At 44.0% G+C, this 22,251-nt stretch overlaps 1 long non-coding RNA gene across 1 annotated transcript in view; it reads left to right on the top strand.

Moving 5' to 3' along the window:
* The window catches only part of LOC138973372 (uncharacterized), an 88,761-nt gene extending 67,916 nt beyond the window's left edge, over window positions 1-20,845 (top strand). The window contains exon 2 of the long non-coding RNA XR_011457993.1: window positions 19,929-20,845. This is a non-coding gene — a long non-coding RNA (uncharacterized lncRNA). The remainder of the gene's footprint in view (window positions 1-19,928) is intronic.
* The last annotated feature ends 1,406 nt before the right edge of the window (window positions 20,846-22,251 follow it).

The following is a 22,251-nucleotide window of genomic DNA, read 5'->3' as shown; positions in this document are numbered from 1 at the left end:
AGTGTTTTTAAATTGATTTGGACAATTTAATTTTGATAATAATTTTTATATATTTAATTTTCAGAGCTTGTTTTTAATCCGAATATAACATATTTATATGTTTTTGGAATCAGCAAATGATGGAGAATAAGATAAACGTAAATTTGGATCGTTTTATAAATTTTTATTTTTTTTTACAATTTTCAGATTTTTAATGACCAAAGTCATAAATTAATTTTTAAGCCACCAAGCTGAAATGCAATACCGAACCCCGGGCTTCGTCGAAGATTACTTGACCAAAATTTCAACCAATTTGGTTGAAAAATGAGGGCGTGACAGTGCCGCCTCAACTTTCACGAAAAGCCGGATATGACGTCATCAACACACTACCTCTCCCCCTCCGTCAACAACAGTCCCTCGAATCATTCAAATCTGCACTCAAGACATTCCTTTTTTCCAAATAATCCATGCATTCTACACTGCCCACCCCATCCCACCCTGAATAACTGTACATATTTTAATGTTTGATGGTGTGTGTGTGCTAGTGACTTTAAGTCTCCGTGTGTGTGAACGAGTGTATGTGCGCCTTGAGTCGCCTGTTGGTGAGATATGTGCGCGTTATAAATATTCGTATTATTATTATTATTATTATCAAAGACATTTATAAAAAAAAAATGAAAAAAAACATCTGGGGATTTCAAACCCAGGAACTCTCATGTCAAATTTCATAAAGATCGGTCCAGTAGTTTAGTCTGAATCGCTCTACACACACACACACACACACACACACACACACACACACACACACACACACACACACGCACATACACCACGACCCTCGTTTCGATTCCCCCTCGATGTTAAAATATTTAGTCAAAACTTGACTAAATATAAAAAAGGAAAACTGAATTTTGAGTTTGAACGCTTAACCAATACAACGATGATGCACATACTCTATATTAAATCAAAGGTCATGACCTATTTAAGCTTTTCAATGAAGCATGTTTTGCATATGTAAAGTTGATTTTGATTTTTTTTCTCTCATAATCTTCAGATTTTTCCTTTCGTGCCATATCATACAAACAGTGAAAACAGTTGCATACTTTTTACGTTGAATCCTTTTGAAAGTATGGGTCTATAATGCATGCACGATGCCGGGCGTCTTCCTAACTGTGTAGTTCAAAATGTGATCCGCTGAAGTTATAAACAGTGACAGTTGGAAATAGATAATGTTACGAAATATTTCAGCAATGTGAAAAGCATGTGGCACGTTTTTGAAATGTATTAATAGTGCTATTATATTTACTTGCTGTCATACACATATAATACATGTCAGGAATCCCCAGGCTTTACCAGTAGCAAACTATGCAATTTGTGAAAAAAAGTAAAGAGACAGACAAATGTGTGAAGGTTTCAGTAAATTCAGAGGGCTAATTAATTTTGTTCTTCCACTTAACCTTAGGTATAATTTTGATTGCTTTCATGTTGAATTTCGACTGCTTTGACCCTAAGTAAAGCATCTGAACAGGATGTTCTTAGATCTTTTTATGGATACTTAATGACTCTTTTTACATTTAGTCAAGTTTTGACTAAATGTTTTAACATAGGAGAATGGAGACGAGGGTGGTGATGTCTGTGTGTGTGTGTATGTATACATCTATTCCGAAAAAACTGCTGGACCGATCTTATTAAAATTTCACATGAGAGTTCCTTGGTGTGATATATCCCCAGAAGTTTTTTTTAAAACTTTTTCAATAAATATCTCTGATGACGTCATATCCGGCTTTTTGTGAAAGTTGAGGCCGCACTGTCACGCCCTCATTTTTCAATCAAATTGATTGAAATGTTGGTCAAGCAATCTTCGACGAAGTCCGGACTATGGGACTCCATTTCAGCTTGAGAGCTTACAAAATAGTTGATTAGTTCGCTCATTAACACTATTGTGACTAGCACTGCCACGGCGTTTACGTCCTGCCTGCCCAAGCTTGCCACCAAGAAACTTCCCAAAAATCAGTAACTGTAAAGAAATCTGTCTAGCAAGCTTGAATTAAGTCCAATCACCACCAAATTTTGTGTACTAATTCAAAAATGGATGCCCAGTTCAGTCGTGCTATTTATAAGTTTGTCACGCGATTTGTTTTAGCAAAGGGGGGTGAAAGGGGGGTGAAAGGGGGATAATTTGTGTTTTTTAACGTTTTTTTGTGTGTGTTTTATTTTCTACTGCTTTTTTTAAAAGTTATTTTTTAACAGAAAGTATTATAAATAATGTTATAACCAAACAAGGTGTAAAACCTATGAATTAGCTGAAATATTGTTAACATTGTACACAGAAATAAGGAGACAGTACAAAGAAAAAAACAAGCAAATCACGCATTCACTCACAGCATCCTGACTCAAATGAAACAAAACTGTAGATCTAACACTCACCAAATGATGTCTAGGTAATCCATATTGAATATAAGTCACATTTTCACAACAAAGTACCAACTGTACACCTATGAACAATTCCAAAAGGATTTGAAGGCTCCAGCCATCCATTGTTATCAGTGCTGCCACGCCCCCATAGCTCCTGCACGATTCCGAGATACATGTTCGTCTAGCAGTATCACCGCCAACCACGTGTAGTTTGCCGACTCGTACTAGCAACAACGGGACTGTTTCTTCCTCACTTTCACTGCTTGTATCGCTTTCGTGAGGCGAAAACGATACGTCCGAATCATGCTCTACGGGATCCTCTAGGTCCAACATCCGGAGAATCTCCTCCCGAGACAAGGCTCGCCTTTGATTCATTTTTTTTCCTCAAAAACGCACACAAATCAGGCGGATTTGCAAATGGCAGAAGGGGACGCCAAGTGTATCAAGGGAAACAACTCAATTTATTTGCAAGCTTCAAAAACCGGGAAGCAATCACGAGTCGTGTACCCTCTATGGCTGGTACTGAAAAATGCGCTTCCCGTCCATGGGCGTGTCAGCGCTGGTACTGATTTATCAGTGTCCCGTCGCGAAAGTGTTAAAGTTGTTATTAAAATAAAATTTTTACTAACAGATTTAAAAATGAATGCATTGTATTCCTAAATTTCTCCTGAATCCAAAAATATATACATATGATATGTTTACTCTAAATATGTGCTCAGAGTTACAGAAAATAGGTACGCGGAGACGAGCGTCACCGGTCTGGGTCTTTTGGTGTGGTATATATAGTCGAGACTATCTTAAAATAGTCTCGGCGATGACTGATTTTTGGTGTTAATATGTTACTTTGATGCTGACAGCTTGACTAAATGTTTCTATATCTCTTCACGCGGCTTGTTCTTTCTTTTTGCAGTGACAATAAACAGCCAGCAGGTTCAGAAACTGGATCAGGCATAACAACCTCTTCCTTTCTTCTTCGACGGCAAGCAACGCCTGAGTCTGCTCCGCCTGCTGTTTCCTCTGAGTTGTCAGACACCCCTACTCCAATAACAGTTGTATCAGGTACTCCGCCTGCTGGTTCCTCTGAGTTGTCAGACACCCCTACTCCAATAACAGTTGTATCAGGTACTCCGCCTGCTGGTTCCTCTGAGTTGTCAGACACCCCTACTCCAATAACAGTTGTATCAGGTACTCCGCCTGCTGGTTCCTCTGAGTTGTCAGACACCCCTACTCCAATAACAGTTGTATCAGGTACTCCGCCTGCTGGTTCCTCTGAGTTGTCAGACACCCCTACTCCAATAACAGTTGTATCAGGTACTCCGCCTGCTGGTTCCTCTGAGTTGTCAGACACCCCTACTCCAATAACAGTTGTATCAGGTACTCCGCCTGCTGGTTCCTCTGAGTTGTCAGACACCCCTACTCCAAGAACAGTTGTGTCAACTGATTCTGTTGAGTCTGGGCCCACAACGTCTTCTCAAGGACACATGGTCACTACTGATGAACTAACCCTTCAGCCATCTTCTAGCAATGCTCAGTCTGTTAATTAAAGGGACAGTTAAAGGCACAGTAAGCCTCCCGTAAACCATCACAGATACTGTCAGGCTTTTACACACAGTACAAACACCCTTTCATTTAAACACTCACCGCTTGAGAACATCCTAGGTGCCCTCCGTAAAGAGCGAGCAATTTTCAAAGAATTTATTTTTGCGTGGTTTATCTTACCCCTGAGCCATCGTGAACCCGTGTGATCCAGTTTCCCTTTTTTACAATGTAGTCGTCAGTTAGTAATTTGAATGCGACTCGATGTGAGCTTATCTGCAATAGCACGTTATTATGTACCTCTGACTATGCACGAAACAAACGGCTGTGGTTCACAAGAATTCTAGCGATGGCTTTTGACTGTTCAGAGGAACTGGCGATAGGCATAAACCGTCGTCTGCTACGAGAACCACGACCTTGCGTGACCCTGCTTCCGGGCTTTTCTTTTTTCAAACTTTCAAAACTTCGAATTGTACTGATCTTGTCTTGATGAAAAAAGAATTCTTTTATGATTTAAGAATGTTTGTGTAACAAGCTGTCAATTTATTATTTAGATTTTAAAAGTTAGGTCTAGCGCCAAAACGCACCACGGTCCGATTGTCTCTGAGACAATCCGCAAAATTAATTCTTTAAAAATTGCTCGCTCTTTACGTAGGGCACCTAAGATGTTCCCGTTTGGTGAGCGTTCAAATGGAAGGGTGTTTGTACTGTGTGTAAAAGCCTGACAGTATCTGTAATGGTTTACGGGAGGCTTGTCATGTCATTTTGGGGAATGTGGCATCTTGGTTACCATCTGTTTGAAAACTTAGCTCACCCACATCTTTATATAGGCTTCTTGCAGGTATTCAGAGACCTTCAGTGGTGTGGGGTAGAGAAAACTTGCATTCCTGATCTATGAACCAGTGGTATTTCGCTGGGAGAGGCTCAAATAGCACCTTAAATTGCTAAAATTCATTTTCAGCTGGTTATATATACAAATATACCTTCAAGTTTAAAAGATTTTTTAATTGTGTGCAGCTCTAAGTATAGAGGTTTTTGATTTTGACAAACACCTTCAAGTATAGCGGTTTTTGATCTTGTGCATTTATCCCCCCCTTTTCTTTTTTTGTTTGCTGTTTTTAGTTTTAAAGCCGGGAGAGGCTCATAATAGCCCCTTTTGAATTGCTGAAATTCATTTTCAGCTGGTCAGTTAAAAATACCTTCAAGTTTACAAGATTTATATATTATGCATCTCTAAAAAGCTTATCTGTTCTAAGATTTAGAGTCAGGAGAGGCCGCCTAAACGCTCCTTATAATGCTAAAATTCATTTTTGGCTGGGGGGCGCTGCCCCCCTAGACCCTCCAACAAGGGCGCTGCCCCTGCCCCCTGCCGGAGCCGCTAAGGCCCCTGGACCCCGGCCTTCCAAAATGTTCAGACCCATGTTAACTGTGGCATGCATCTGGGTTGAATTACAGTGTGGATGGCAGCTGTATCATTCCATTTCAAAGTTGTAAGAGTCTAAGGGCAAGCATTTGCAACCCACAGCCCAGGAGTTAAAAATAAAAAGCACAAGCATTCACTAATTTCTATTTCTGTTAATGTGCCAATTAATGTGTTTTGTCTTACGATGTAATCATGTTTCTGGTTCTGGTAGCTCGACACAGAATTGAGGCAGTCCCCAATGGACTTATATGTACAGTGGAGTCCAGCTATAACGAACCCGGTTATAAAGAAATCCCGCTTTTAACGAACTGCCATTGATTTCCCGGCAGACAGCCTTCTATTTCTTACTTGTTACTTTCCGGCTACATCGAACCTTTTGAACTCATTTGCATAACGAACCCCTCTTTTAACAAACACGTTTTCATCGCCCCAGAGCCATTTTGTCTCTAAAAGTCACAAGGCTACAACGAACTGATGTCAATAATTGTCTCCAAAGACAAAAATACACAAACACAAGTAAAAGTATACCGGTAACAAACCGTCGAAGAATGAAAATAAGCCGCAGATCAAAGGAAGAATACAGAGTGGAAATATGTGTGCGGCCAGATCAAAGGCAGGTCCATTGTGATGCCTTGTTTATCATAGACACTGACCTTCTTCCCAGGGGTCAATGACCCAGTTTTAGCTATGAGAGGTGGTTCCCCTGTCATATCTGAGAGAGGAAACACTTCCTGGACCGGGGTCAATGACCGAGTTTTATCTATGATCTAGGACTGAGTCGGTCTCCTTTCATGCCTGAGAAGAAACACTGGTGTGTGCTGAGATCAAAGGCAGGTCCTTTGTGACAGCTGGGTGGCCTTGTCAACAGACAGGACCTTCTTCCCGGGGTCAATGACCCAGTTTTTTACTTGGGGGGGGGGGGGGGGGGGGGGCGGCGGTCTTTTTGATGTCTTGAGAGGAAATATGGCCAGGGTAGCACTCCCTGCACCGGGTCAGTGACCGAGTTTAACCTATGGGCGGTCAGTTTCTTTGATGTCTAGAGAGGAAACATGGCCAGTTGTTTGACTGGTACTCAGGCGGTCTCTTTGATTTTTATCCTATTTTGATACACTCCAGGAAAAAAGTCGCCCCTTATTACCCGGAAAATACGGTACATGCTTTTACACGACTTTTTAAATTTTACTTCTAAAATTACAGTAAAGTGAACATTTGAACTATGCCTCTCTATGGATTATATTATGAAGCTGTTGAAAACATGCAGAGATTGTACTCTCCAAGGAAAGATCGATGGGACGATCATTTGAAGGTGAGTGGGAAAACTTGTCTTGAGGCCATTTAGAGTTGAAAACTCTACAGCGAATTACTGATATAACGAACTAAAATTGATCTCCCTTGAGATTTGTTGTAATAGTCCTCCCCATGAAAACAGTGGCTCACGATCTGAGATCTGGCTAGACTGTTACATTGGGATCAGAACATATTATCTCCACCTGGACACGTACATAGAGTTAACATCCGTTCTATATCATGCACAAAAGGACAATTTTGTAATGAATTAATGTTGAGGATAGCCGCTAATGCCTGTTAAGAAATTTCTTCATTAAACTATAATATGTCTACTTTGATGGCTGTTGATTGTTGGTACGTACGTGTCCAAAAGAAAGGATCATGTTCTTATCCCATGCAAAAGCCTGGCCATGAGAATTAAGATGATGGTCGACAGTCGAATTGTTAACTCATAGTGCTTTTAAAGTTTAAAATAAATCTGTCCCACAGAGGTAAGGAATAGGTCAGGACAGCAATGACAGCATGTACATACCTCGATCCATCATTGTGTACCGGTTCCCCCCCGCGGGTTAGGGGGAAGAATTTACCCGATGCTCCCCAGCATGTCGTAAGAGGCGACTAACGGATTTTGTTTCTCCTTTTACCCTTGTTAAGTGTTTCTTGTATAGAATATAGTCAATTTTTGTAAAGATTTTAGTCAAGCAGTATGTAAGAAATGTTAAGTCCTTTGTACTGGAAACTTGCATTCTCCCAGTAAGGTAATATATTGTACTACGTTGCAAGCCCCTGGAGCAAATTTTTGATTAGTGCTTTTGTGAACAAGAAACAATTGACAAGTGGCCGGCTCTATCCCATCTCCCCCCTCCCCCCGTCGCGATATAACCCTTCGTGGTTGAAAACGACGTTAAACACCAAATAAAGAAAGAAAAGAAAGTGTACTGGTTTGCAAAGTTATGCATATATTTTTTCTCTCAAATATGCAGAATTTTTATTGAGTCACTTGAGAAAAAGTGACTCTATGTAATCGGTCAGTGTTAGTCTGTCCGGCCGGCCAGCTGGCCGGCCGGCCGTCCGTCCGTAGACACCACCTTAACGTTGGACTTTTCTCGGAAACTATCAAAGCGATCCGGCTCATATTTTGTTTAGTCGTGACCTCCAATGACCTCTACACTTTAACGATGGTTTCGTTGACCTTTGACCTTTTTCAAGGTCACAGGTCAGCGTCAAAGGAAAAATTAGACATTTTATATCTTTGACAAAGTTCATCGGATGTGATTGAAACTTTGTAGGATTATTCTTTACATCAAAGTATTTACATCTGTAGCCTTTTACGAACGTTATCAGAAAAACAAGGGAGATAACTAGCCTTTTCTGTTCGGCAACACACAACTTAACGTTGGGCTTTTCTCGGAAACTATAAAAGTGACCGGGCTCAAATTTTATGTGAACGTGACTCCCAGTGACCTCTACACTTTGACGTCTGCTTTGGTGACCTTTGACCTTTTTCAGGGTCACAGGTATGTCTTGAAGGAAAAAAATTGAAATATCATATCTCTGAAACTATTCATCGGATTTGATTCAAACTTTATAGGATTATTCTTTACATCAAATTATTTACATCTGTATTGTGTTGTGAATAGCAATTTCTTCCTGTCCATCTGATGCCTCATATAATATTTAGAACTGCGAAAGTGACTCGATCGAGCGTTTGCTCTTCTTGTTTTGTTGTTGTAATTGCTTGTCTGTTATTTTCACCTGAGTGTTGTAATAGAATGTCCAGCTGCTGGATACAGATCTTGTTTCGTTTTTGACTTTCGATTTAAATTTTGAGTGTGGTCATTTAGCTATGTAAATGCAAGAATTACATGTACTTGCTGCTTTAAAAAGGGGATTAAATTACATATTCTTACTCCGAGTCACATATTAGCATTGACGCAGTCGAGATGCTAGGTAGACTGAAAAACGCTATCCCGTCTATAGTATAAGGGAAGCAACCCAAGCAAAAAAGTAGCAAGCTTGCTACCCTGGGTTGCCTCCCGTAGCGTGCATCACGCCACAGATCTCGTACCAAATACGAGACACCCTCATTCGACATCTTTCAGCCAGAGAGACAGGTCGTGCTTGATTTCGCTCCTAGGCTGTTGTTTGCTGTCTGCTTGACACCCACCAGCCTCGGCTCCCCGTCTGCTCATAGCTGTTTCTAGCGGTGAGATTGTTCCATTTTGTTGTTGTTTGCATTGCCATTCTGCTGAGAATTTTCTCGTCCGCGGACTTGTGAATTTTGCTCGGTAGTTTGTTGCCGTGGCCGCCATTTTGGTCGCCATTTTTCGCATACACGTGGTGTTTTTTGCTGGTTGGTTTGGGTCCGTGCTCGGACTTTTAGCGTCGACCAGTAGCACTATTACCTGCTTGTAACTTGTACCTTGTGCTAGTTTATTCTGCTGAAGTTTTACGTCCTAGAGACTTGTGTATTTTCAGTAGTTTGTTTTTCTCGCGTGACATCATGTCTGATAGTGAGAAAAAGCGAGCGGCTAAGGCCGAGAGTAAGGGCAAAGGCCCTGGCAAACCTAAGTCCTCGGCTTCTACTTCTTCGGCTAGGAACCCCACGGTTCACGTTTCTGACCCGAAGACTAACTTCGTTTTTTCGGTGCCCATTTCGGCGCCGGAGGAAACTTCGTCTGGCTCGCGTGCGGCGGGCTTGACCGCTACCACGTCCGTTTCAACCCCGGTACCTGTGCCGGAGGCTGGCACTCTTGTGGCTAGCCTTTTGTCCTCTTTGATTCCAGAAATTCGGACTCTCGTGCGTACAGAGATGGCGCGGACGGACCCTGTTTCCAGCTCTGCCTCCCTCCCGGGGGTGTGCGACCCTCGGTCGTTGGCTTCCTGTGTTCCTGTTGTTTCCGGATCACCTGTCCAGCCTGCAGGCGTTTCTCTTCTCGGCCGGCGCTCGGTGACTCCCGCTTGCGGGAGTGCACCTGAGCAGGTCCCTTTTGGGATACGGTCGCCGCAAGGTATGTGCTCGCAGCAGCCGTCCGCGGCAGCTGCACTTCCAGTTCCTGGAAGTAGTGGTTCACTGGACAGCGGACAGACCATGGTCCCTGCCGGTTTGAGCTACGACTTACGTAAGCAGTCGCTCGCGGCAGCTTCCCTTCCGGCTCCGGCCGGAAGTAGTGGTTCATTGGACAGCGGACAGACCATGGTCCCTGCCGGTGTGCGCTACGAATTACGTAAGCAGTCGCTCGCGGCAGCTTCCCTTCCGGCTCCGGCCGGAAGTAGTGGTTCACTGGACAGCGGACAGACCATGGTCCCTGCCGGTTTGAGCTACGAACTACGTAAGCAGTCGTTTGCGGCAGCTTCTCTTCCGGCTCAGGCCGGAAGTGTTGGTTCACTGGTATGCGGACAGACCATGGTCCCTTCCGGTTTGAGCTTTGCCCAGTTTCAGCAGCCGTTTCCGGCAGCTGCCCTTCCTGCCTTGGCGGGAAGTGTGGGTCCAGCCGGTCGTGCACAGTCCTCTGTCACTTCCGGTTCCGGCCTAGGGCTCCCGGGTTGTAGCTGGCAGACTCCACAGCCATGGCATAGCTATGCGGTGGCGTCTGCTCTTACAGCTCCTCCCGGTTCTTCCGGTTCGGTTCACGCTGCGTCCGTTGGGATGCCGGTGGATTTCGAATTCGGTCGTCCTCCTGGGCATTCGGGCTTTCAGCCTCTGTTGGGTCAGCAGCAGCCACCCACTCCGGTGGTGACTGCTAGCTCCTCCCTATTTAAAGTTTCCGGTTCGGTTCCCGCTGCTTCCGTTGTGTCGCCGGTGAATTTCGAATACGGTGGTTCTCCTGGGCATACAGGCTTTTTGCCTCTGTTGGGACAGCAGCAGCCACCCACTTCGGTGGTGGCCGCTAGCTCCTCTCGTCAGCTGCCTTCGGTTGTTGGTGACTCTCATCTTCCTCTTAGTCAGGGGTGCGAGTTTCATCGATGGCCAACAGGATGGGCGTTCGGCTTACGGCCTTCCCTCGCAGCGTCATTTGTCGGGTTCTTTTGGCTATGAGCCGTCCCCTTCAGGTGGCGTTTCGGACTTCGGGTCCGTGTACGAGGAGCAGCTGCCTTCGGCGGCTCTGGCCAGCTTCCGAATTTACGTCAGCAGTCGTTCGCGGCAGCCGCTTCCAGCTCCGGCCGGAAGTAGAGGTTCACTTGCTAGTGCACAGACTACTGTCACGTCTGGTTCGAGCCTTGTCCTATGACAGCGGTCGCCCGCGACAGCTGTTCTTCCGGTTCCGACCGGAAGTGTAGGTTCACTGGTTAGTGCACAGGCTACTGTCACGTCCGGTTCGAGCCTTGCCTTACGTCGGCAGTCGTACGCGACAGCGGCACTTCCGGTTCACGGAAGTAGTGCCTCGTTGGAAGGTGGACAAATAATGATCCCATCCTGCTTGAGCTGCGCTATACGTACGCAGTCGTCCGCGACAGCTTCTATTCCGGCTCCGGCTGGAAATGTTAGTTCATCGGTGTGTGGGCAGCCCATGGCCTTTTCCGGTTTGAGCTTTGCCCTTTGCACGGCAGCCATTTCCGGCAGCTTCGCTTCCGGCCTTGGCAGGAGGGTAGGTCAAGCGGGTAGTGCACAGGTTACTGTCACTTCCGGTTCTGGCCTACGGCCTACGGCCTACCTTTGGGTTCCGAGCTTCAGCTCGTAGGTGGCTCAGCACCAGCTTTGGCATAGCGCTGCTGTGGCTGCCGCACTTCCGGCTCCTCCCGGATTTTCCGGTTCAGTTCCCGCTGCTTCCGTTTGGTCACCGGTGAATTTCGAACAAGGCTTGCCCTATGGGCATACAGGCTTCTTGCCTCTGTCGGGACAGCAGCATCCACACACTCCGGTGGTGGCCGCTAGCTCCTCTCTCCCACTTTCCTTGGTTTTTGATTCCTCTCATCCTCCCCTCAGTTAGGGAATGAGCACAATCGATTGCCAACAGGAAGGACTTCGGTTGGCAAAGAGGAAGCAGCTACTTCTGGTTCGAAGAATCGCCCTTTGTAGCTTTCACCTTTTTGCCTTTTCGCCGAGCCCCCCTCTTCGACAGGGGGTGGCCTCCGGCGTCAGTTTCGTTGCTGGTTCCTCAGGGTTCAGCTTCGGAGCTGGCATCGGAATGCCTTGCCGCTCCTGCGCAGGCTTCCTCCTTCGTCCCCTTAGCGGACCAGAGGAAGTTGCCTTGGCCAAGGTCGTCTCGTAGCCGCCTGTTGGCCTTTCCCCGTCCGCGTGCACCGTTTCCGGTCACGCCGGAACTTCTTTCGCTTCTTACGAAGCTGTTGAGGAAGGATTCGGTTCTGCCGCTCTATGGGCAGAATCTCCTATTCTCTGAGGAAGGGGGCTGACAACTTTTGGAACTCAGTTCCATTTCCGAGACTCTCCTGCGGGCGCTTTCTCGCGCTTTGGCAGATTCCTTGGCGCCCTTTCCCCTTAGTAAAGGGCAGGACGCGGAGGAAGTGTCTCACTCCTCTCCACACTTACAAGGGTGGACGAGGCACAGATGAGGCTGTCCTCTCTGCACTATTTCCATGCGGTCTCGTGCGGAAGGGACTTGTTTCTTGCCCACTCCCGGTTTTCTGAGGAGTCGACAAGGAACATTCTCAGTTCGTCATCCTTGGTGGACGGTCTCTCTCCGGCAGCCTGGCCTCTCATGCCAGAAGCAGGGGATTGAGACCAACAGAGAACAGCGGTTCCCTTCTTTTGAGCTTCAATTTGAAAGCAGCAAAAGCAGGCCGCTCCTAAGCAGGCTATACCTAAGCGGACTCAGCCTAAGCGGCCTACGTCCTCAGCTCAGGTGAGATTGTTTCTTCCACAGCCGTCATAGGTACGCTGGGTTTTTGAAACAACAGCCGGCCTTAGGGCTTCGGGGTTTTAGCCTCGGCGGGAGCAACAGCCATTTCATCCGTTGGAGTTTGTGGTTGTTGCTTTCCTTGTGCTTGTGGCTTCGGGCTTCGACATTCTTTCTCTTTCCCAGCGTATGGGTGCTGAGAGGTCGATTTCCGTTTAAAGGGGGGTTTCTGCCTTTGGGCTTCCCCGTTTTCTCTTGCCACGAGCTTCTGGACTCGGTCCAGGTTTGTCTTTCGCCGAGTCTGACTTTGTCTTTCTCTAGCGATCAGACGCGTTCTGGTGTTTCGTCCAAACTTAGGGTTCACTTGAGTTGGCCTCGGAAGTAACATTCAGATTTTTCTGAGGGGGCATTGTCTGGGCAATGCATGTTTGAGAAGTCATTCTTGGCTTGTCACTTTTTCTCAGGTTTTTTGGCTACTCCTCCCCTTTTGGGCAGAGGTCTAGCTAATGTTCCAGTTTTCTCGGTGCTGGCCTCTAGGCCAGCATCTTTTTCGGCGGCCGAAACTTTTGGTTTCTTACTGTGCCTGTGTACTTTGAGTACTTTGGTGCGATGGCCGGCCTACGGGCAGCAAGGCTCTCGGCCTTAGCCTGTGTTATAGTCTCCTGCCTGTCGTGTTGCGACTTTGGCAATTGGTTCTTGTGACTGCGGATTTCGTCTCTTCCTCTTCTCCATCATGCTTGCATGATGTGAGTTGGGACGATTTCTGCCGGGTTGGGCTTCCGGCCTGGTCACCCCTTCTTCACTTGCAACTATGACTATTACTGAGAACTCTGGTCTCGGGAGGCTGACGGCTGGTTCGCTTCACGGTTTTCCGTCTTTCTTACCAGCTTCGTCCTTTCTGTTTCGGGTTTTTTGATTCATTTTCAATTACCTACAAGCAGTCTGCTCTGCGATCACGCTGGCTTTTGTCATTTTGTTTCCGGTCTCCGGTCACATTAGGATTTGGCCACTGCGGGTCCGCATTTGCGGTGCTTAGGCACTACCTTAGGTCGCTTCGTCCCCTTTTTTACCCCTCTCTCTGCTTGCGCAGGGATGGGCATGGGACGACTGGTGACCGTCTCCCTTGAGTTTTGCTCATTGAGGTGGACCCTGGTACTTGATACTCAGGCGTCTCTCTCTTTCCGGTTTGGAGTTTGGTCACTCTTCCGGAGCTGACTGTTCTCTCAACGGCCTTTGGGCCTCACTCCATCCCAAAGTTTTCTTACTTTGGCATGTTTGCCTTATGGTCTCCGTGAGGGTCGGTCCTTTTCAGGGCTTAGCCGGCAACCTTACGCACGGATCTTTTCCAGGCCATTAGCATTTCCTTCCATTTAAGGGGGGGGGGGGGGGGGGGCAGCTTGTCCTTCCCTCTACTTGGTCGGGTTTATCCAAGACTGGGGTCCTTTTCCGGACTGTTTTACGGTTCAGAAGATTGGAAGAAGTGCTGGGCACAGCTTACTGGCTCTCTGAGGTTGTCTTTCGCATTTCTTGCCTGAGAGACATCTCGGCTGTCAATCAGGGTGGTTCTCGGTCCGTTTCTGTCCTTTGGCAGTGGGCCAGTTCCTGGCAAGGGTTTAGAGTGAGTCAGTGGTTGCTTTCTCACGGGATCCTTTCCTGACTTTTGGCAGTGGGCCAGTTTCTTGGCAAGGGATTTTCTTGCCCTCCGCCTTGTCATAGCTTATGCTATCTTTCCCTCGGCTCGGCCCGAGCTCTTTTCCAGGGCCTGGGCCTCCTCCTTGGCCTTTTGGCCTATGGGGTTTGGATGATGTCCTGCGCACAGCTTCTGGCGCTAGGATTTTGTCTTATCAGGTTCTGCAGACATTGCTGCCCTCTGTCAGGATGGGTCTCGGCCCATTCCTTCCTTGGCGGCAGCTGGCTTTTGTCTCTCCAGAACTTTAGAGTGAGTTTGAACTTTTTGATCTTACCCACCACCTTGTTGGAGTTATCTGCTAATATGTGACTCGGAGTAAGAATATGTAATTTAATCGAAAATTTTTAATTAAATTTTCATTTGATTAATATACTTACCCGAGTCACATAGGTAATTCCCTCCCACCTTCCCCGCTTTTAGTTTCTTTGTATTCTAGAAGTCGAATGAGGGTGTCTCGTATTTGGTACGAGATCTGTGGCGTGATGCACGCTACGGGAGGCAACCCAGGGTAGCAAGCTTGCTACTTTTTTGCTTGGGTTGCTTCCCTTATACTATAGACGGGATAGCGTTTTTCAGTCTACCTAGCATCTCGACTGCGTCAATGCTAATATGTGACTCGGGTAAGTATATTAATCAAATGAAAATTTAATTAAAAATTTTCGAGTATAGTTTTCTTCCTTTAACTATGTTTTATGTTCCTCTTTTTGTTATCTGAAAATACCAAGTTATGAAAGTGCTTGCTGAAGTTGTTTTAATGTTATCAATTTGTTATGTGCCATGATACAGTTGTTTTGATTGGATCTGAGAAAGAAAGGGATGAAAGTGCGTATGGCTGCCTGAATGGCGGGGGAAAAACGGTCATGTCACGTAAAGACCCACTCGTGCAAAATCATGAGTGAACGTGGGACTATTCAGCCCATGAACGAAGAAGAAGAATAAGAATATTTTGATGCATAATACCATGTCAGTAATGATTTACTATTTTAGCCTTTATACATGGCTGTGTGTGTGTGCTTTGTGATTTGAAAAAACATGTGATTTTTACATTTAGTCAAGTTTTGACTAAATGTTTTAACGTAGAGGGGGAATCGAGACGAGGGTCGTGGTGTGTGTGTGTGTGTCTGTGTGTGTGTGTGTAGAGCAATTCAGACTAAACTACTGGACTGATCTTTATGAAATTTCACATGAGAGTTCCTGGGTATAATATCCCCGGATATTTTTTTTCATTTTTTTCCAATAAATGTCTTTGATGACATCATATCCGGCTTTTTGTAAAAGTTGAGGCGGTACTGTCACACCCTCATTTTTCAATCAAATTGATTGAAATGTTGGCCAAACAATCTTCGACGAAGGCCGGACTTCGGTATTGCATTTCAGCTTGGTGGCTTAAAAATTAATTGATGACTTTGGTCATTACAAATCTGAAAATTGTAAAAAACGATCCAAAGTTACGTTCATCTTATTCTTCATCATTTCCTGATTCCAAAAACATATACATATGCTATATTTGGATTAAAAACAAGCTCTGAAAATTAAAAATATAAAAATTATGATTAAAACTAAATTTTCCAAATCAATTTAAAAACACTTTCATCTTATTCCTTGTCGGTTCCTGATTCCAAACACATATAGATATGATATGTTTGGATTAAAAACACGCTCAGAAAGTTAAAACGAAGAGAGGTACAGTAAAGCAAGCTAAGCACAGCGCAACCGCTACAGCGCCTTTCACTGCCTTTTGCACTAGCGGCGGACTTCGTTCAGTTTCATTCTGTGAGTTCCACAGCTTGACTAAAATGTAGTAATTTCGCCTTACGCGACTTGTTTTTGTTAGCATGATATGCTACATGTACCTGAAAGACTGGCTCTCGATCTAGTTTAGTGTGCACCTGTATTTTGCAGTACACGTATTATAGTCAAGAATGCAGTCAAAATCTGCAATGTGCATTTGTATGCATTTGTTTGTTGTGTGTCCATTAATTGATTGCACACGTTTATATAGTCAAAATTATTTGCTCTACGCTTTTCTGCCAAGACACAGTATTTATTATCCATGCACAGTATTTGTTTAGTACTAGTAGCTATGCTTAATGTGGTAGAATTTGACCATTCCGCAATGGAGTCAGTGCAAAGCTTCGCCCGACGTAAACTTTATGGGGCTATTAATCTAGGGCGCTCCACTATGGTATCAATGTGTGATATTATGAGATTGCCATGAGCCAGTTCTAACTTGTGAGACTCTCTTATAAGACGCATAAAGTTCCTTGGAACGAACCAGTATGTCGCAAGGCAACCTTTATCCAAGGCTGAACAAAGCTTAGCAACTGGCTAAATATCCAAAATTATTGGAAGAATTAAGTTATATCTAATTATTTGCAGAACACTTCAAAAATCCTACTGGCACTTATACGCTACCAAACTACTGATAAGGTAGAATGAGACCACATCACCCAGAATGGACGGTGCTGTAACTGCAGGGGTTCTTTCCTAAATGCTTGGTGCAAACCAGTTTTCAACATTTGTGTTTGTTTAACGCCCAGCCGACCACGAAGGGCCATATCAGGGCGGTGCTGCTTTGACATATAACGTGCGCCACACACAAGACAGAAGTCGCAGCACAGCAACAGTCACATTATTCTGACACCGGACCAACCAGTCCTAGCACTAACCCCATAATGCCAGGCGGAGCAGCCACTAGATTGCCAATTTTAAAGTCTTAGGTATGACCCGGCTGGGGTTCGAACCCACGACCTCCCGATCACGGGGCGGACACCTTACCACTGCCAATTTTAAAGTCTTAGGTATGACCCGGCCGGGGTTCGAACCCACGACCTCCCGATCACGGGGCGGACGCCTTGCCACTAGGTCAACCGTGCCGGTAGTTTTCAACATATTGGGACATAATTTGCAATCTCATGATTAATAACGATGATTCCCGCAGTGGGGCACTGCGGTTATGAAATTAAAGGCCCCTCCTGTTTTTGGAACCGCAGGAGCTTTCTAGTTTGCTGTTAGGTAGATTTTTGGTTCCTCTTTCCTGTCATGCTCTCTTTTTCTTCATGAATTCTTTTCTTTTTTCTGCCTTCTTGCTCATTCACCTGTATTTTTTCCAAAAATCTCTTCTCTTGCCGCTTGTCTCGCGATTCATGTATAGTTTAATCTGTTAGTGTTCTGATGTAAGTCCAGCAGTAGATAGGTTAAGCCTATTTTAACATACTGGAAACTGGTAATCTTCCAGTAGGTATTAATTTAGTTTTACTAAAGCCTGCTGGGACACAAGTAATGGGTTAGTGCATTTGTAAACAGGAATCGCTTGACAAGTGGCCCCCTTCATCCCCCCCTTCCTCGTCCTGATATGGCTCTGCGTAGTCGGCTGGACGTTAAGCAACAAATAAACAAAAAAATAACGATGATTAGATGAAATCAGTTTACTGTGGGGAAAAACGTATTATACAGACCTATACATAAAAGAGTCCTTTATATCTTCTGACTGATGATAGAAAACATGATTTGTTTGTACAGTGACTAAACTGCAATAACTGCAGAGGCCCCTCCAAAGACAAGGCCACCTCCTCCTTTTGTTCATAATTTTTACCAAAGAATATGTGACATGAAAGGTTTTGGTTGGTCAATATTAAGTTATAAACATAAAATGCCAGTGTGTTTTTAATGTTGTTTTACAGAGATTTTTAAGCGCCTTTGTGTTCCAATTTTATCTTTTGTTATGGCGCGGTTTACTGCAGTAATGTCATCAATGATGAAATATTACAATTACACATGTTATGTTAGCTACATACTTGGTTCTGCTCTAGCGTGAGGACATTGCGTGTACATTATTGACAAACAAATTAGTTGAATTACTGCAAACGCCAAAAGTATATGTAGAGGTTACACGCCGAGTCTCAGTGATTATTAAAAATAATGGTCGAAGTTAGCGGATCAGGAAAAATGCGAGCTTTAGCGAGCTTTTTCATGACCGCGAACTTAGACCATTATTTTTTATAATCACTGAGACGAGGTGTGTAACCTCTTTATTCCTCCTTTCTTCAGTTATTCAAAGAAAAGAGGAGGTTTTTTGCGAAAGTTTGATCGAATCCTATTCACTCAACCAGTCAACCTGCGCAGGCGATCGATTAATGCGCGGTTGTATGGTTAGGTGCAAATCATTCCATTCTGTTAACACTTCTTGTCAGTTTTCCTATTTTGGACTAAAATCAAGTACACAGATATGCTGTTATTCTGCTGTGGCGGCAAAGGCAGATATTGTGTGTTCTATATATGTTTTGGTATCGCTTAGGATAATGTTCTTTCGTCAAATGGGACAAGCAGACGAACTTTTGCACCCGTGTTCCAACGTTAAAAACTGTATGAAGTTCAGTTTTCTGGGGAAAATAGTGTATGAAACCGCTTTATGTTGTTTAAATTGATGAGATGTGTGCATTTGGTTGCGTGTGATCTGTTTATTAAATGAAATATTGTTGAAAACTGACCGTCGGATTGCAGTCTGTTGTCGAAGAAACTGAGTGAAAAGAAGGGGAACTACTCTTGTCGCTAGGCAAAGTATGAGTTACTTGCCTTGCGGGAAATTGCTTGTGATGAACGTTTGAGCACGGCAAATCTAGATTCAGAAAACAACCGAACTCATGGATTTTATATGAAGATTCATGTGTTCAGGCCTGTAGTTGTTAATTTAAATGCGGTATGTTTGTATTGTTTGCTCCAGAGATGTATACTTCGTACGTTAGAGCGTTCGGAACTTTTCAGTCGCAAAAAGTAGTACCGAAACAGAACAACTTCTCAACCCATTGCACTATCGAGGATTCAGGCTGTTGCTGGGTCGTTATTTGTTTGGTTGCTGGGTCATTATCGAAAAATAACTACCCCTACAAGTTTACAGAGGTAAAGAAGCAGAGGGGGGAATAAATGATGTTAAACCGGTGCAATTTCCTGTACAGATCAGCAGCAAATTTCTTTAAGATCTGATTGTTTTCTGATTTGTTAAGGCCTTTTTTAAAACAGGGGTGCCAGTCTGTTTTGTTTTCTTCAAATCTTTTTTCCCAATACATTGTGTATCTTTCAGGCAGCTTTTGTGTGTTTTGAATAAAAAGTAATGACGGCAGATTGTGTTTTTTGACTCACATGCGAAGCAAAAGTGAGTCTATGTACTCACCCGAGTCGTCCGTCCGGCCGTCCGTCCGGAAAACTTTAACGTTGGATATTTCTTGGACACTATTCAGTCTATCAGTACCAAATTTGGCAAGATGGTGTATGATGACAAGGCCCCAAAAAACATACATAGCATCTTGACCTTGCTTCAAGGTCAAGGTCGCAGGGGCCATAAATGTTGTCTAAAAAACAGCTATTTTTCACATTTTTCCCATTTTCTCTGAAGTTTTTGAGATTGAATACCTCACCTATATATGATATATAGGGCAAAGTAAGCCCCATCTTTTGATACCAGTTTGGTTTACCTTGCTTCAAGGTCAAGGTCACAGGAGCTCTTCAAAGTTGGATTGTATACATATTTTGAAGTGACCTTGACCCTGAACTATAGAAGATAACTGTTTCAAACTTAAAAATTATGTGGGGCACATGTTATGCTTTCATCATGAGACACATTTGGTCACATATGATCAAGGTCAAGGTCACTTTGACCCTTATGAAATGTGACCAAAATAAGGTAGTGAACCACTAAAAGTGACCATATCTCATGGTAGAAAGAGCCAATAAGCACCATTGTACTTCCTATGTCTTGAATTAACAGTTTGTGTTGCATGACCTTGGATGACCTTGACCCAAGGTCACATGTATTTTGGTAGGAAAAATGTGTAAAGCAGTTCTTAGTGTATGATGTCATTGCTAGGTTTAGTTATTTGACCTTGACCCTGAAGGTCAAGGTCATGTAAAGGTCAAGGTCAAGCATGTGAGTCGTATGGGCTTTGCCCTTCTTGTTTGGTGTTACGGTTAATGTCATATCTTTTTTAATTTAAATTGCTGTTAAATGATTTTGTTATTAAATCTTTACTGAAGCAATGCTACAATTGTTCAGATATAGTGGATCCGACGGTTGTTGTCTTTGACACCCACGCAGCACGCTATTTCCTTAGCATCCTAGCATCTTTAAGGGTATTTTAGATACTTGAGTCAAAAACCATTCATGATTATGTAAACTATAGCTATCAAGTGTGCAGTACGTGCACAGGTCCAATGCAATTAGACAGCTGGGTTAAAGGTTTCTTGAGAATAGCACGTTTTAATGCAGAACAAAGTTAGCTAGGGAGGGGATCAGGGTTACGGCCGGTGTAAACAGGGGTGGTAATTTGAACACATTGTTCATTGATGCATTTATTTCAGTTGCAGCATAATAATTACATATCAAATAATTTTTTCAAAAGCATTAGGACTTAGCTGACACTTACTTTGAGTGTGTGCGTGCGTGTTTGTGTGTGTGTGATTTAGTCTGCTTGTGCTGATATTTTCTTTAATTTCAATTTTACAAGTGTTCCGTGTCTGTTCAGTTTTACAGCCTTAATAATTTTTTTCTGTGTTCATAAAAACCTGCCTCTTATTCAGATGTGTTTATTTTATGCTCAAAGTCAAACACTCTGTACTGATCTTGGTATTGATTTGTCCTTGGGATTTTATACTTTTTTTCCATTTCTTTCGACTGATAACCATGCAGCTGAATAGAATAAATTGATGTGGTTAAAAGCATGACACCGCACTTGTGAGAACAATTTGAATACACAGTGGTACCTGTGAACAGAGGAGAACTTTGGGACTAGCAAACTTGTCTTTACATTTCAGTTATATTTCAGACATATTTTTCGTAAAGGCCGTTTTAAAGCAGCTACTAGGACCACAAAACATGTCATCTTGTCCGAGGGACCTCAGATTACAGGTACCACTGCAGTGTGTGTTGTGTTGTACTTTTGTTTTAGTTCATTCTCGTGCTGTACAGTGGTACCCATGCACCTCTTGAGACCCCCAGATTTAAGTCTTCTCCCTTTTTAAGACTTTGGTTTATCATATTGTCAGTGTAAAGTGCATCTGCAAATGTACGCCCTTCCTTAATTGTAAGACCAGATTTTCTCAGATTTATTTGTAGGTCTTAAAAAGGGGGTTCCACTGTATAATGTATGGAACTGTGCAACCCAGTTGGGGTAAGCCAATTGCTTCCTGGAATAGATGTGGTAGGGTGGTAAGACGTCAGCCTCTTAATCGGAAGGTTAAGTGTTCGAATCCCGGCCGCAGCCGGCTGGTGGATTAAGTGTGGAGATTTTTCCGATCTCCCAGGTCAACTTATGTGCAGACCTGCTAGTGCCTTATCCCCCTTCGTGTGAACACGCAAGCAAAAGACCGAGTGCGCACGAAAAAGATCCTGTAATCCATGTCAGAGTTCGGTGGGTTATAGAAACACAAAAATACCCAGCATGCTTCCTCGGAAAGCGGCGTATGGCTGCCTAAATGGCGGGGTAAAAATGGTCATACACGTAAAATTCCACTCGTGCAAAAACACGAGTGTACGTGGGTAGCCCACGAACGCAGAAGAAGTTTCCTGGAACTGGATCAGTCAAATTGACACAAATGGCTTCCACATTATATGATGTGCACACCCGGCTATCACTGACGTGACTGTTTCTTTTCGGCAAGACTTGCTCGCGGCTAGCCTCTCGGGGAGCTACAGGAAGCAAGTATGAAAATGAAACAGTTTGATGGCTAGCTATGCAAGCATTAAACACAATTGGTTGATACTGAAAAGATTGTCTGCACTATTCGGTAAACGGGCACGAACTGCCAGTCGGATTGGCAGCAGTGCGGTGGCCATTTTTTACTCGCGTACCATACCATACAAGCTCATGACTGTGTGCCTACCCCCCCTCCCCCCCCCCCCCCACCACACACACACCACTCCTCTTCCACCACTCGACCTCACAAAAAATCAAAATACAGGATACAGCAACAAAATCAGCTACAGAACAACAAAGAAGCACACGGAAGAAATTAACACACACTACAATGTATAATGAAACAAACAATCAAAAGAGCGGAGAAGAAAACAAAACTAAGAACATGAACAAAACATGCTGTTAACGGTATTCAAACCTGCTATCTATACTGTT

The sequence above is a fragment of the Littorina saxatilis genome, linkage group LG8 (assembly GCF_037325665.1).
Source record: "Littorina saxatilis isolate snail1 linkage group LG8, US_GU_Lsax_2.0, whole genome shotgun sequence".
NCBI lineage: Eukaryota > Metazoa > Mollusca > Gastropoda > Littorinimorpha > Littorinidae > Littorina > Littorina saxatilis.
Note: the sequence above shows the minus strand (reverse complement) of the source record. Positions and strands in the feature narration are given on the sequence as shown.